The following is a 12,408-nucleotide window of genomic DNA, read 5'->3' on the forward strand; positions in this document are numbered from 1 at the left end:
GAGCTCTGTCTGGGAAGCTGCGTCAGTTGTGGTGGGTGCAGAGCTTAGAGAGGCCATGGCTTTCTGCCGGGTGGATACCATTGCTCCCTGGTCGAGCTGGCAGAGCTTCAGCACCCCTCCTGCCGTCCCTTCTGCGCAAACTGCCATGCCATGCCCTTGCTGACACGACAAGCCCTGTTTGCCCGCCCTGCTCACTAGCACTCCCTGAGGGCTTCTTTTATATGTGTGTGGGGGCTCCTGGCCCTGCCCAGGTCTCATCAGCCGCTGTGGTGCGAGCTGCAGGCTCCTGGCGGCTCCCTCAGCTCCCCTTGAGGTTCCCCTGGTTCGGGAATCCCCCCTGTGCACCATGCTAGAGCACAGATCGTGCTGGCACCAGAGCTGCTCCCCTCAGTGACTGAGTGCTAGTTTTGGTTACACCACATTTAAATCTCCCACCGTTGCTCCTGGCCCCGCCCAGGTCTCATCAGCTGTTGAGGGACTTCCTCAAGAAGGAATAAAGTACCTCAGAAATAAAGCTGATATTAATTATTTCTATGTATTTTCTAACACAAATAAAATAGGCGTCAAAATAGATTTTCTCCAGCATCCACTGCATTTTATTAAAATACAGTCCCTATCTTCAGCACTCTTACCACTGCAAACACATGAAGGTTCCTGTATCACTTGCATACAATGATAGAAATGAGTGTTTAACGAACTCTAGTTGTCTGAGGCTCTGATCTTGAGGACAAATTATATAAACACCAAAACCTTCACAGAAAGAATTTGAGTAGTTACTTTCTTCCCTCCTGGTTATTCTTCCAACTGACAGTTCCAAGGAAAAGTCATTTAAATGTGTTCTCACTTTTCATTCTCCCTCTGAACTTTTATCATGTGGGTACTCATTGCAGTTCAACTGCCAAGTTTTGTGTCTTGCTTTTATAAAGCCTCTGAACATTGTCTTCATTCCACGGTAATGGGGTGTTAATTTTTCAAATACAGCTTCTCTGATGCCATACTCACTGGGTATAGATTGCTTCAGGGACTCTTTGGATGTATATTCCTTTATCGAGTTAATGTCACCATTAGTTCTGATTGCCTCTTTAAGTGCCTTCTTGTGTTCTGCTCAGGGTATTACAGATTCTTATTGTTGTCTTCTTTTGGGCAATTTTACTTTAATGCTTTGTTTGTTTGCAGCCTCCCTGATTTGTACAGGAGCTTTTGCCTCAATTTTCCTTCAAAGTGGATTCCAGTTGTGTTATTAGATGGAGTACAAAGTGATTTTCCATCACTTCAGACAGTTTTATACTTGCTTAATGAGGTTAGAGTTTCTGTTTCTGGGGATGTGACTTGCCTTATTTAGTGGGGTTTTAGTCATGCACGCTATTCAATGACTTTGTTGGCTGAATCTTTTCAATTCCCTTCTGTGTATTTGATGTTTCTTGTAATATTATTCAAAGTTATGACCAGTTGCAGCTGTGTGATTTCATGGCTGAGGTCTGCAGAAAAATCTGCTTATCAATAACTTCTCAACAGCTGATGAACTTTATTTGTGTATAGTATTAGGCTACAGAATTCACCAAATCCCCCATGACAAATTTTGCTTTGATGTAATTTACCTGTGCATGCACGAGTAAGTGTCATTTAATGGGAATCGTATGTCAGACTAGAAAGGCTGCATTTCTCCTATTGCACTCTATTCCCTGGTTAGGAATCGCTTTACACATTTTAGTGCCCTCATAACAAACTGGGATCCATTATATAAAAATCTGTGCTTTAGACCTCTGGGTTTGTTCATCCTTGAAGAATCGAGTGAGCTGAGACATTACAACACCATTCTTCAAGAATGAAAATATAACAGTTACAATACCTGACTATTAAATTTTCCTCCTGGATGCATTATTAGATGGACAGAATTAAATTTAGCAGGATACTAAAGCAACAAAGATCTATATCAGTAGCCCCATGGCAGACATTTAAACTATTCAGGTTTTGGCAAATGAAGTTTTCACAGAATCCGACATATAATGGAGGAAAATGGCTTACTTTCACTGTGGGTTTCCTCTGGTTTTCTAAAGAAGAAAGTTTGATTTATATCCCCAGGATGGATGCTTCTGACATGGCCACCACCCTTCTGCCACAAAGCTCAAACCAACTCAGGCTGCCCTGTGACAATGCGATTTTGGTGCTCTAAAAGCTGTTTATTTTTTATCTGGTTTTATCTCAGCCCACTAATGCGTATTAGTCTTCCAAAGGTAAAAATACAGTGAGGATAAAGCACGATAGTTTTGCTTTGAGGTTAACTTCAAGTACTACACCAGGTGATGTATCATATCACCTTAAGTAAAAAGCACAGCATTTACTGCTTTTTCTTCTGTAAAGCCACGAAGCCATAAGACTTGATAGCTGTGGAGATAAATTATTTCAGTTCTGAAATGCTTCAGTCAGAAAAGCTTTCCATAGCCACATTTTAAAGATTATTTCCCAGGAAAATGGAATTTGTCTTGGTTTATGTTTCTTCATGGCTCATAAACAAGTCTGAAGAGTTTTGTTTCCTTTAAAGAGATGATTAGTGGAGTCCCCAATATCAGAGGCTGACTTAAAAATAAACAGAAATAGAATATTAAAAAAAAGCATAATTTTTATTTTCATTCAACATTGAAAGTCTTTGGATGCAATTGAATCATGTTTTAAAGCCTTTCTCAGTGACTGTCAAACCAAGAAACTCCCTGAGGAAAAAAAGACCGTTATGGAGTAAACATGGGATCACTGCTGTGGGGCTTCAGAGTAGATCATTCAACAGACTCCCTCATGAATGGGATTATTGCATTATGGGAGGTATTGTTTGAAATAGGCTTTGGAACCTGCACCTGAAACATGAAACAGGTTTCACCTGCTCAGATTCAAGAATTTCAATATTAGATGCCCAAGTCAGGACAAGGCATCTTTAGTGCTCCGCTAGTCATTTACTCAGAGGAGAGTAAAAAGCATTTCCAGGAGTTAGCTCATCTAATTTCAAAACCACTGTTTTGGATAGGTCAGATGAACCACCCTTCATCTGCTTTTATCTATTGGCTATTAGGGGAAATTAGATTTATCTCCATCCCTAAGAATAAAGCAATAATCTAACCATCTTAATTAATGCTATGTGATTAGTCCTGGTCCCGAGATCCTCAAAGAACTTGGTTATTATCTTGATAACAAATCTGTGAACCACACCTCCAAGAGAGTAATTACGAGATGTATTAATGTGTGTATCTGGGAATAAAATATTTCATGTTTAAACAACCTTTTGTAATTGTCAAAACAAGAAAGTACAATTGTTGTGAAGACAGATCGTTGCTCAATTTGTATAAGTATCATTTATGTTCTTGGGCACTCAGACTTGCAGGTATAAAGTTCTGTGATGATTCAATGCTCTGGAATCAAGTACTGTAACTAAAAATAATTATTTCTGTGCATCAGAAGTCACTAATTGTTCCAATTACTTTGCAGACTTTGAAAGTATAGGCTAGGGTAGACTGCTTTTTGAATTTTCAGGCTTTTAGTCTTGCAAAATTTGGAAGACACTTCAGCAACTGTCAAAAGGCATTTGCTCACTTCTAGCAGCCAGAATATACCTAGAAGTTCATACTCTACACAGGTTTGTCTGACATGGCTTTGGAGATTTATGCTACCAAAACCCCACAAATTAATTCCCTGCAAGATCTGACTGAGTGATGGGTCATATCAATAGCAATATTCCCCTTGACTCAGGAACTAGTATCATTGCAACTCATCAGCAGCTATATTTTGACATTTCTTTAACATCTCTTAATAATGATAACACTTCATAAAAACCCTTGATTTAGAACTTTCTGTTTTAAGAAGTGGTATTAAGAATGAAAAGATGTATTGGCATAAACTTCCAGTAAACAAAGATATGATCCTGCAGAAGCTTGAGTTCATTTGAAAAAGCACCTGCTGAAATCTTACAGCATCATATATGATAGGATAGAAAATTGAAACCATTGTCTGAATTAAAATTTTAAGAGCAATGTTGGAGAAATATGAAAACATTATAAAAAGAAATATTTACTATAGGTAATGACAGCTCATGGAGATCAAACAGGTAGAACATTAAATTGGTCCTAGTTTTCATTATTATTCATGTGGATGTCTTAGAAATGTCTGGTATTTTCCAACTTTGTCTGAGTGCAACAAGGTGAAAGAAGCAATCCTACTGTGAGAATTTCAAATCTGCCTAAATGATGTGAACGCCCTTTTTACATCAATGTGAATAAAAGCAGGTTGCTCAAATGCCAATGGTTTCATACCTTTAGGTGAAGTCTGGACAAAATGAAAGGGCTTTTTTCAAGATGTGTTTGTTCCCAGATCCTTTGCATTCACATTAAGATGCAAAATGCACATTGGAGATATGAAGCCAAACAAGGGGGAAGTGCTAGGCTTGTTATTCCTACTGATGTTGTTGTGAAAAGTGAGAGCTCTCCTGTAGCAGCAGTGGCCGTTATTCACAGCCTCTGATCTTTCCCTCAGGATCTGTATTAGGAAAAAAGTGAGCTTTCCAGTGCTCCAGAGCAAACTGGGTAGTGTCCTAAACATTTTGTTACCCTTCGTAGCACATCGATCTGGGCTACTACCTATCTTGCTTATGTCTACAGTTGACCCTGGCTAAGTAATTACAAAATCATTACTGGGGGGGGAGGGGGAAGAAAAGACTCTTTCTTTGCAAAAGCAAGGGAGGTGAAGAAGAAGAAAGGTTACAGCAGTTGATATGCGTATGAATACATGTATACATAGTTATTTAGACCTTTTGAGAAGGCAAAAGAGAGAAAGTAGTAAGTATGGAATTAAGTGCAGATGGTAATAGGTAGGGGTGATAAAGGATTCTGCAAGGACAGAGAAGCAGTGCCTTTGGCAAGGAATCGGGCAATGCTGCATGAAAAGAAATCACTGTTATAGTGGAAGAATTCTGCAGAAGAAAATAACTCAGGGCAGTTTTCACTGAATCACAGGAAAGAACATGGTGATGAATATTGACAGAGAAATTGTCTACAGTCCTTACCTAATTCACAGTTTCTCCTGTATAAGTATAAATTGTTCTTTTTCTAAGCTTGCTTATGTCATACCTATATGATTCTCCACAAAAATAAGTTAATGTCTTCTTATACATGATATGTATTTGCAATTCTATTCTCAGAATACTTTCTAAATATCTTTTAGTTAAAAGTTTTCAAATATCCCTCCCTTATCTTAGGATAGCTTTGCATTTATGTTTCTAGGTAAAGAGATTTTGATAATTAATTGTGTATACACTATCCATGTGATTTTTTTATGTGATGATTATTAATATTTTCCCTAGATACCTTTCAATCATTTTTATTATTTGGTTTGAATAAAAAGCATGTTTTTGCTACCAGTTTTTCTCCTCTGTTATTAATTTGAAGCTTTAATAGGTTTTCATTTTTTATTTGTGTACTGGCTAAAGTAATGTGAGTAGGAAAGATTGTTCACCATATTTACATCTCAAGTATCTCTACCTTGTTGGAGTGCTTGATTATTCCCTTAGAGACAAATGTTAATTATAAGTGATGGAGATTCCTCTTTGCTTTTCAGAATATGTCTATGGCTAAAGTATTGAACAAAACAATTTTCCTGATAGTTCAAGAACCCTCATTGTCCAGCCCATTGATCCATTTTCATAATGCATATGTTGCAGAAGTCAGTGATATTTGCTCAATTTACCTGGTCCAGAATTGTGTATAGATTTTTATGGTTTATTTGCTCCAGAATTGTGTTATTTATGTCAGCACCTCCTAAAATATATTCCACCACTTTCTGTCTGGTTAGTGTTCAAACCTCCCTTTCTTGTTACTCTTGCTTCTTCTGCAATTATCTTGAAGTTATTTTGGATTGAAGGTATTACATCATTTGATATCTACACATATTTTTCAATATTGTTCTCATATCAACTGAGATACTATAGTGCCTTCCTAGACCTACTTGTCTCAAATTTATTAACAAAACAGTACTGCGGGGTTTGCTTGTTTGTTTGTTTTTATAAAAACTCATTCTCCTTTTGTCAGTATCCTAATGGAAACTACAAAAAAAAAGAGATTCTGTGGGAGTAAGGCTAAGATAGGATAAGTTTATGAAGTAGAAGCCTCTGTGAAACTGTCCACTTGCCACTTTCACAGACCCTTTATTCTGGATATCTCAATATATGAATCTGATTTCATCTTCAGGGAAAGAAGACTGCAAATTTGGTATTAAAGTCAACAGAACACAGAACCCATGTGTGGTGAAATAGCTTTTGAAACAAACTCATTTAATTATATGAAATTAAATTTAGATAAAGTAATTGAGTTTGCAACATTTGTCAGGATCTTGTTTTGTGACTGAAGAACAAAATACTTATTTTTATTTTATAAACCTATATGTTTTTGTCATATACATCTCTTTTAAAAACAATGTGGAAAAAAAATGTCTTTGCATACTGTTACTGAGAGTAAAAGTTGGCTAAGGGTACTAGAAATATAATCTGCTAGTGGAATTCCAGTAAGAAAGCATTCTAAAGTTATTGAAGTTACTGTCATGGTCTGAGAAGTTAGTATACAAACCCTGCATAAGATCAAACATAGCATGTTATATAGCAGTTCTTACATGAGGAATATAACTTCATTATGACATAAAATAAATATATTTTTTTTAAAAATCAAATTTCAGAGAATCCATTGCATCCATTTATATTTTTTTTAATTTTTAATTAAGGTAATTATTCCAAAGATACTTTATTCTTGGACTGAATTTGTTTAATTATACTTTCTGAATGTTAGACCTTTTTTACATAGTCCACCCCAGGCTTTAAGTAAATATCTTACTATTTGAAAGAATTCTTGGCTGTTTCTACAGACAAAAACTTCCAGTAGTTGGTGAAAAAGATCCAGAATTTGTGTTCATCTTTCCCAAATGATGAATTCTCTGTTCAATCATTTATTATATGATGGTTATCATTAATATAAAGTTATTCACAGATTATTGAGTCAAAAGGATTCATAAGGTAAGCTTTGCGAGATGCGATTTACTGGGGATATTTTCTTTCAAAAGTCTATTGACTGCCCTTGAGATGGAATAGAAATGTATTTCCAGCATGCAGTAGGTTAGTGTCTGCTTCATTGCTAAGGTGCCTAAAAGACATGAAAAACTAGTGGGAAGTTATTGTTACCATAAGTCGGTAGATGAAGAACTCTCTAAGACTCAGTTTGGAGTTTTAGAAAGCAGGCATTCTGTATTGCGGCGCCGGGTGCAAGGTGGAATTTCCACAAATCAAGCACACCTCTGGCTACATCACCGTTACATTTATACACAAAAATTATAAGGTAGTACACTCCCAGTTACAATGATAGGTTAGTGATTTACATGTAATTATAATATCGGTTATGTCATTCTCTTCTGTTACTACGCTTGCGCGGGGGAACGGTCTTCACCTGGGCAAGGGTCTTCTTGACCTGTGGGTGTGTTTTTTAGTATTATAATAAAGGCAGTTCACTTTAGGACACCTTAAAAGTAGGTTTTGTTGCCAAGTTGGCCAGCTAGATATCTACCTTGCCAGGTTGTCAAATAACTCATCCCATATACAATAGAACCTAGGGGCTCTGGTTATGGTCTAGAGAGTCCAGAGAATAGGGAATAGGGACTTCAAGCAACACAGCCTCAAATAATAATTAACACAACAACCTATACATAACGCTACCATAGAAGCTAACTTACTGAAATCAAAATGTTCTTATAGTTGATTATTTCATAACCTAAAGATTCAGTAAAACTTAAGATAATCTTCAACACTATGGGCAAATCTCTCCTCTCGGATGGTTGAGGTGAGAACAATGTTAAATGTGTCTTGATTTCTTCAGATATGACAGTGTTACCTGTATCTTGAAGTGATTTGTTTGGATGCTTATTTTTGTAAGTAAAACAGACCCTGAAGGAAGGGATATGTCTATAGTTAGCTCTTCATGTTTGTATTATTGTCCTTATAATTGCTCATCATCTCATAACGCCCACTCCTAATATAGGCTGATTGAGACTCTGGAAAATATCATCCGTGTTTATCTTTTATCAATAATGTCATATCACTAATGATGACTGCACTCCAGAATACAGTACGGTATTTCAGTGGCGCGCATTGGTAGAACAGCTTGATGGAATACAGAGAGAGCATTTCAGGAAACTACAGGTGCTGTCTGCCATACTTTGTGGAGAGCTGGAAAAATTTTTCTCCCATTTGACAATGACGTACATAAAATGTGTGGCAGCACAGCTTGAAAAAAGCTAGGTCATGCCCTTGCTCTGTATTTATCTCCACACAGTTCTTGAAGCCATTAATAAAGACAGCACTGACAGAATTCCTGCTGAGTAGGCAGCTGTAGGCAGATCCCAACACAGTGAACTGAGCTGGACATTTAACACGGGGCTTAAAAGTTCTGGATATGTTTTGGCCATACCATTGGATACAGAAAATGTAAAACCAGCTTTTCAAAGTGGCATGGAAAAACCCTTCAAGCAGTTGAGGAACTGAGGAGGCTCCTGCCATGGTGGCTGTTTGTTTCCAAAGCACATTCATCACTATCACAAATGGGGATAAGCCAGTTTTAGTACTTCTTTCCTGCCTGTGACTAGTGGCATTGGACATTTTTTTTGTGACTCAAAAATTGATGTGCTCTTTAAAGTAGGACACACTGTACACCTCTGAGTGATAATGCATATGTGATGGATAACTCTGTTAATTGATAGAATAGCTCAGCTGAGTCAGTAGAGTCAAACTTCACATTAACCTCACTCAGGCTCAGAAATATCAAACACCTATCAAACCAGCAGAAGCCAGAGGTTGCCTGTTATAAGTAAAGTTGTAGAGCATGTTGAGATTATATCAGTGATTTGAACCCTGTTACTCCTTAACCTGTCCTTACCACATCATTTGTAAAATGTGCTGCTTCTTAACATGAGTTCCTGTCACATTACCTAGCTTGAGTTTTCAGACAAAGACTAATAGTGAAAGTATCAATATGGATGACAAGGAGCCATTTAATGATGAATATTCCATATCAGGCATGACATAGAGTTCATCTTACTGAAATATTTCTAAAAGTATTAAAACTGACATATCCATAGCTCATATTAGAGGATGCTAATTCAGAAAAAAGCTATCTCCATCTGAACCACGGTTTTAAATAATTTTAATTAAAATGTCTTAGGAAAGTTGTACAACCTAAACTAAAAAATGCAAGCTTTGTTTTAAAAAAATTAGGTGCAGGTTTTAAAAATTAGGTGCAGCAGTGATCCAGAAACTATACAGATTAAAATAAAAATAAAAAATCTTGTATTTTTCACATCTGTTTGTAAAAGTAATTAAAAAAATAGTTTGGATTTATGTGACACATTTATTCTATGTAATTCAAAATGTCATACTTAATGTGAGTAAATACAACAAATTTACAGAGAATAATCCTCAAGATATGAGAGACTTGTCCAAACAAATCAATACAAAATTTAGAAGCAGGGTTAAAAAATTCTGTCATACTAGCAATAATTTGATAATTGGGTCAAATGTGCATTGGTCCCTGACTATAAAGGGACATGAAAAGTTAAATAGAACTGCAGCAAGAAATTAATTCTTGCTGCTGTAGACTGTGAATGCCTTTTAATTATTAATGCCTTTTTGTAGTAAATATTTCTTATGTTATAGTTGACAAAGAAGTATGCAGAGATTGCAAACACAAGTAAGAGTTTTTACAGTCTGTTATTACAAAATATTCAAAATACTAATGATAAAGCTAATTCTAAAAGGTGACAGACAAAAACTGAAATATGAATCGTTAATTTAAAAAGAGATTTAGAGGTTAAACTTTCCTTTTCATTAAAATGTGATTTTAGATACTTCAAACATCATTACAAGTGTCCACTGGACTTTCTATGTTATGCTGTTTCAGATTCTTTAGGTGTATGTAATTGCTTTTCATCTTATCAACAGAATAAGCTATGTTCCCACTCAGAGTTCGTCCCCATTTACACAAGGTGAAATGTCCCCGTTTTCTAAAATATTGTTCTGCCCATATGATATTCTAGTCTTGAGTTTTTAAATTGTGGAATGGAACTTGACTTATCCTTACTAGCGTTGTATAGATAAGCAGTAAAAGTTAATTACTATCCTGTTTCAATATAAAGAAAAAAGAACATCCCTGCTTCATCTTTAAAAATTATTTGTAGGCCACCTTTCCATTCCTAGTGAGAAAAACTTTTTTTATGGATTCATTTTTTTTATTATGAGATATTTTGAAGAAAAATCCATGATCCAGTTGCATAACCTAAAAGAAGGTAGCTAATCAGTAGGACAAACCTGAGTTTTCTCATAGAATAAGATTTGACTATATTAACCTAATTGGACCTGAATTAAATTCTGTTTAATTTCAGATGGAAAAATAAACTCTTATAGCCAGTACTAAATAAAGTAAGTAATGTAATGATAAAAAAACTTTCCCCCCCAAAATGCACCAGCTTCATTGTAGCTGCTGACAACAGCTTCACCTCATTCTTGGCAGAATTTTTTCTCTTAAAAGAATGTGAAGAAAACCATGTACATCAAAATTTAGAAGCAGGGTTAAAAAATTCTGTCATACTAGCAATAATTTGATAATTGGGTCAAATGTGCATTGGTCCCTGACTATAAAGGGACATGAAAAGTTAAATAGAACTGCAGCAAGAAATTAATTCTTGCTGCTGTAGACTGTGAATGCCTTTTAATTATTAATGCCTTTTTGTAGTAAATATTTCTTATGTTATAGTTGACAAAGAAGTATGCAGAGATTGCAAACACAAGTAAGAGTTTTTACAGTCTGTTATTACAAAATATTCAAAATACTAATGATAAAGCTAATTCTAAAAGGTGACAGACAAAAACTGAAATATGAATCGTTAATTTAAAAAGAGATTTAGAGGTTAAAAATTCATTTTCATTAAAATGTGATTTTAGATACTTCAAACATCATTACAAGTGTCCACTGGACTTTCTATGTTATGCTGTTTCAGATTCTTTAGGTGTATGTAATTGCTTTTCATCTTATCAACAGAATAAGCTATGTTCCCACTCAGAGTTCGTCCCCATTTACACAAGGTGAAATGTCCCCGTTTTCTAAAATATTGTTCTGCCCATATGATATTCTAGTCTTGAGTTTTTAAATTGTGGAATGGAACTTGACTTATCCTTACTAGCGTTGTACAGATAAGCAGTAAAAGTTAATTACTATCCTGTTTCAATATAAAGAAAAAAGAACATTCCTGCTTCATCTTTAAAAATTATTTGTAGGCCGCCTTTCCATTCCTAGTGAGAAAAACTTTTTTTATGGATTCATTTTTTTTATTATGAATGATCCAGTTGCATAACCTAAAAGAAGGTAGCTAATCAGTAGGACAAACCTGAGTTTTCTCATAGAATAAGATTTGACTATATTAACCTAATTGGACCTGAATTAAATTCTGTTTAATTTCAGATGGAAAAATAAACTCTTATAGCCAGTACTAAATAAAGTAAGTAATGTAATGATAAAAAAACTTTCCCCCCCAAAATGCACCAGCTTCATTGTAGCTGCTGACAACAGCTTCACCTCATTCTTGGCAGAATTTTTTCTCTTAAAAGAATGTGAAGAAAACCATGTACATATACATTATGTATGTGGAAAAATAATCTCTAATTGCAAGCACTAGGGAGAAGATGTGACTTTTCTTCTCCAGTGTGCTTTTTAAAAATGGAAATAGGATAGAGGACTGTTGATAGAGGATGATGGAAAAAAAGAGGAATGACCAAAAATCAGTGGCAAAATGAAAAAACTATAAGCAAAACAGTTAAAAACAAGAAAAAAACAAAACAAAACAAAACAAACACCTCAAAAAACCTATGGAAGGAGAAAATTGAAATGAAGAAAGGGAAGACCTAAATCAGAAAAGAAGAATGCATCCTAGAGAAAAGTGAAAACAGAAAAAAATAATAATTTTGAATTTAATAAATGAAAGAAATGATGTATTAAATAATACATAAATTATTAAGTATTAATTGAATAGGTGCTGAATTTCAACATTTGCACAATAAATCTTTCATTGAGGCAAATATTGATAAAAAAAAAATCTGAAAAGAGGCTCTGTTCTGAAAATCCATTGCTGTTTTCTGATTAAAAGAAGTTTTAAATTTTAATCATCATAATGTTCTCACAAGTATGTACATTTTGATCTAACTTTGGGTGGACTTCACATGTTGCCAGAAAGTATAAACTTTTAGTTCAATTGTATTTTAGGCCAAAGTAAATTTCAGTTTCAGATGTATGAGTTTTCAACAAACAAGTTAGAAAAAATCGACAAAACCTTATTTTAATTAGAAAA

Source organism: Aptenodytes forsteri, unplaced genomic scaffold (genome assembly GCF_000699145.1).
Source record: "Aptenodytes forsteri isolate BGI_AS27 unplaced genomic scaffold, ASM69914v1 Scaffold100, whole genome shotgun sequence".
Classification (NCBI taxonomy): domain Eukaryota; kingdom Metazoa; phylum Chordata; class Aves; order Sphenisciformes; family Spheniscidae; genus Aptenodytes; species Aptenodytes forsteri.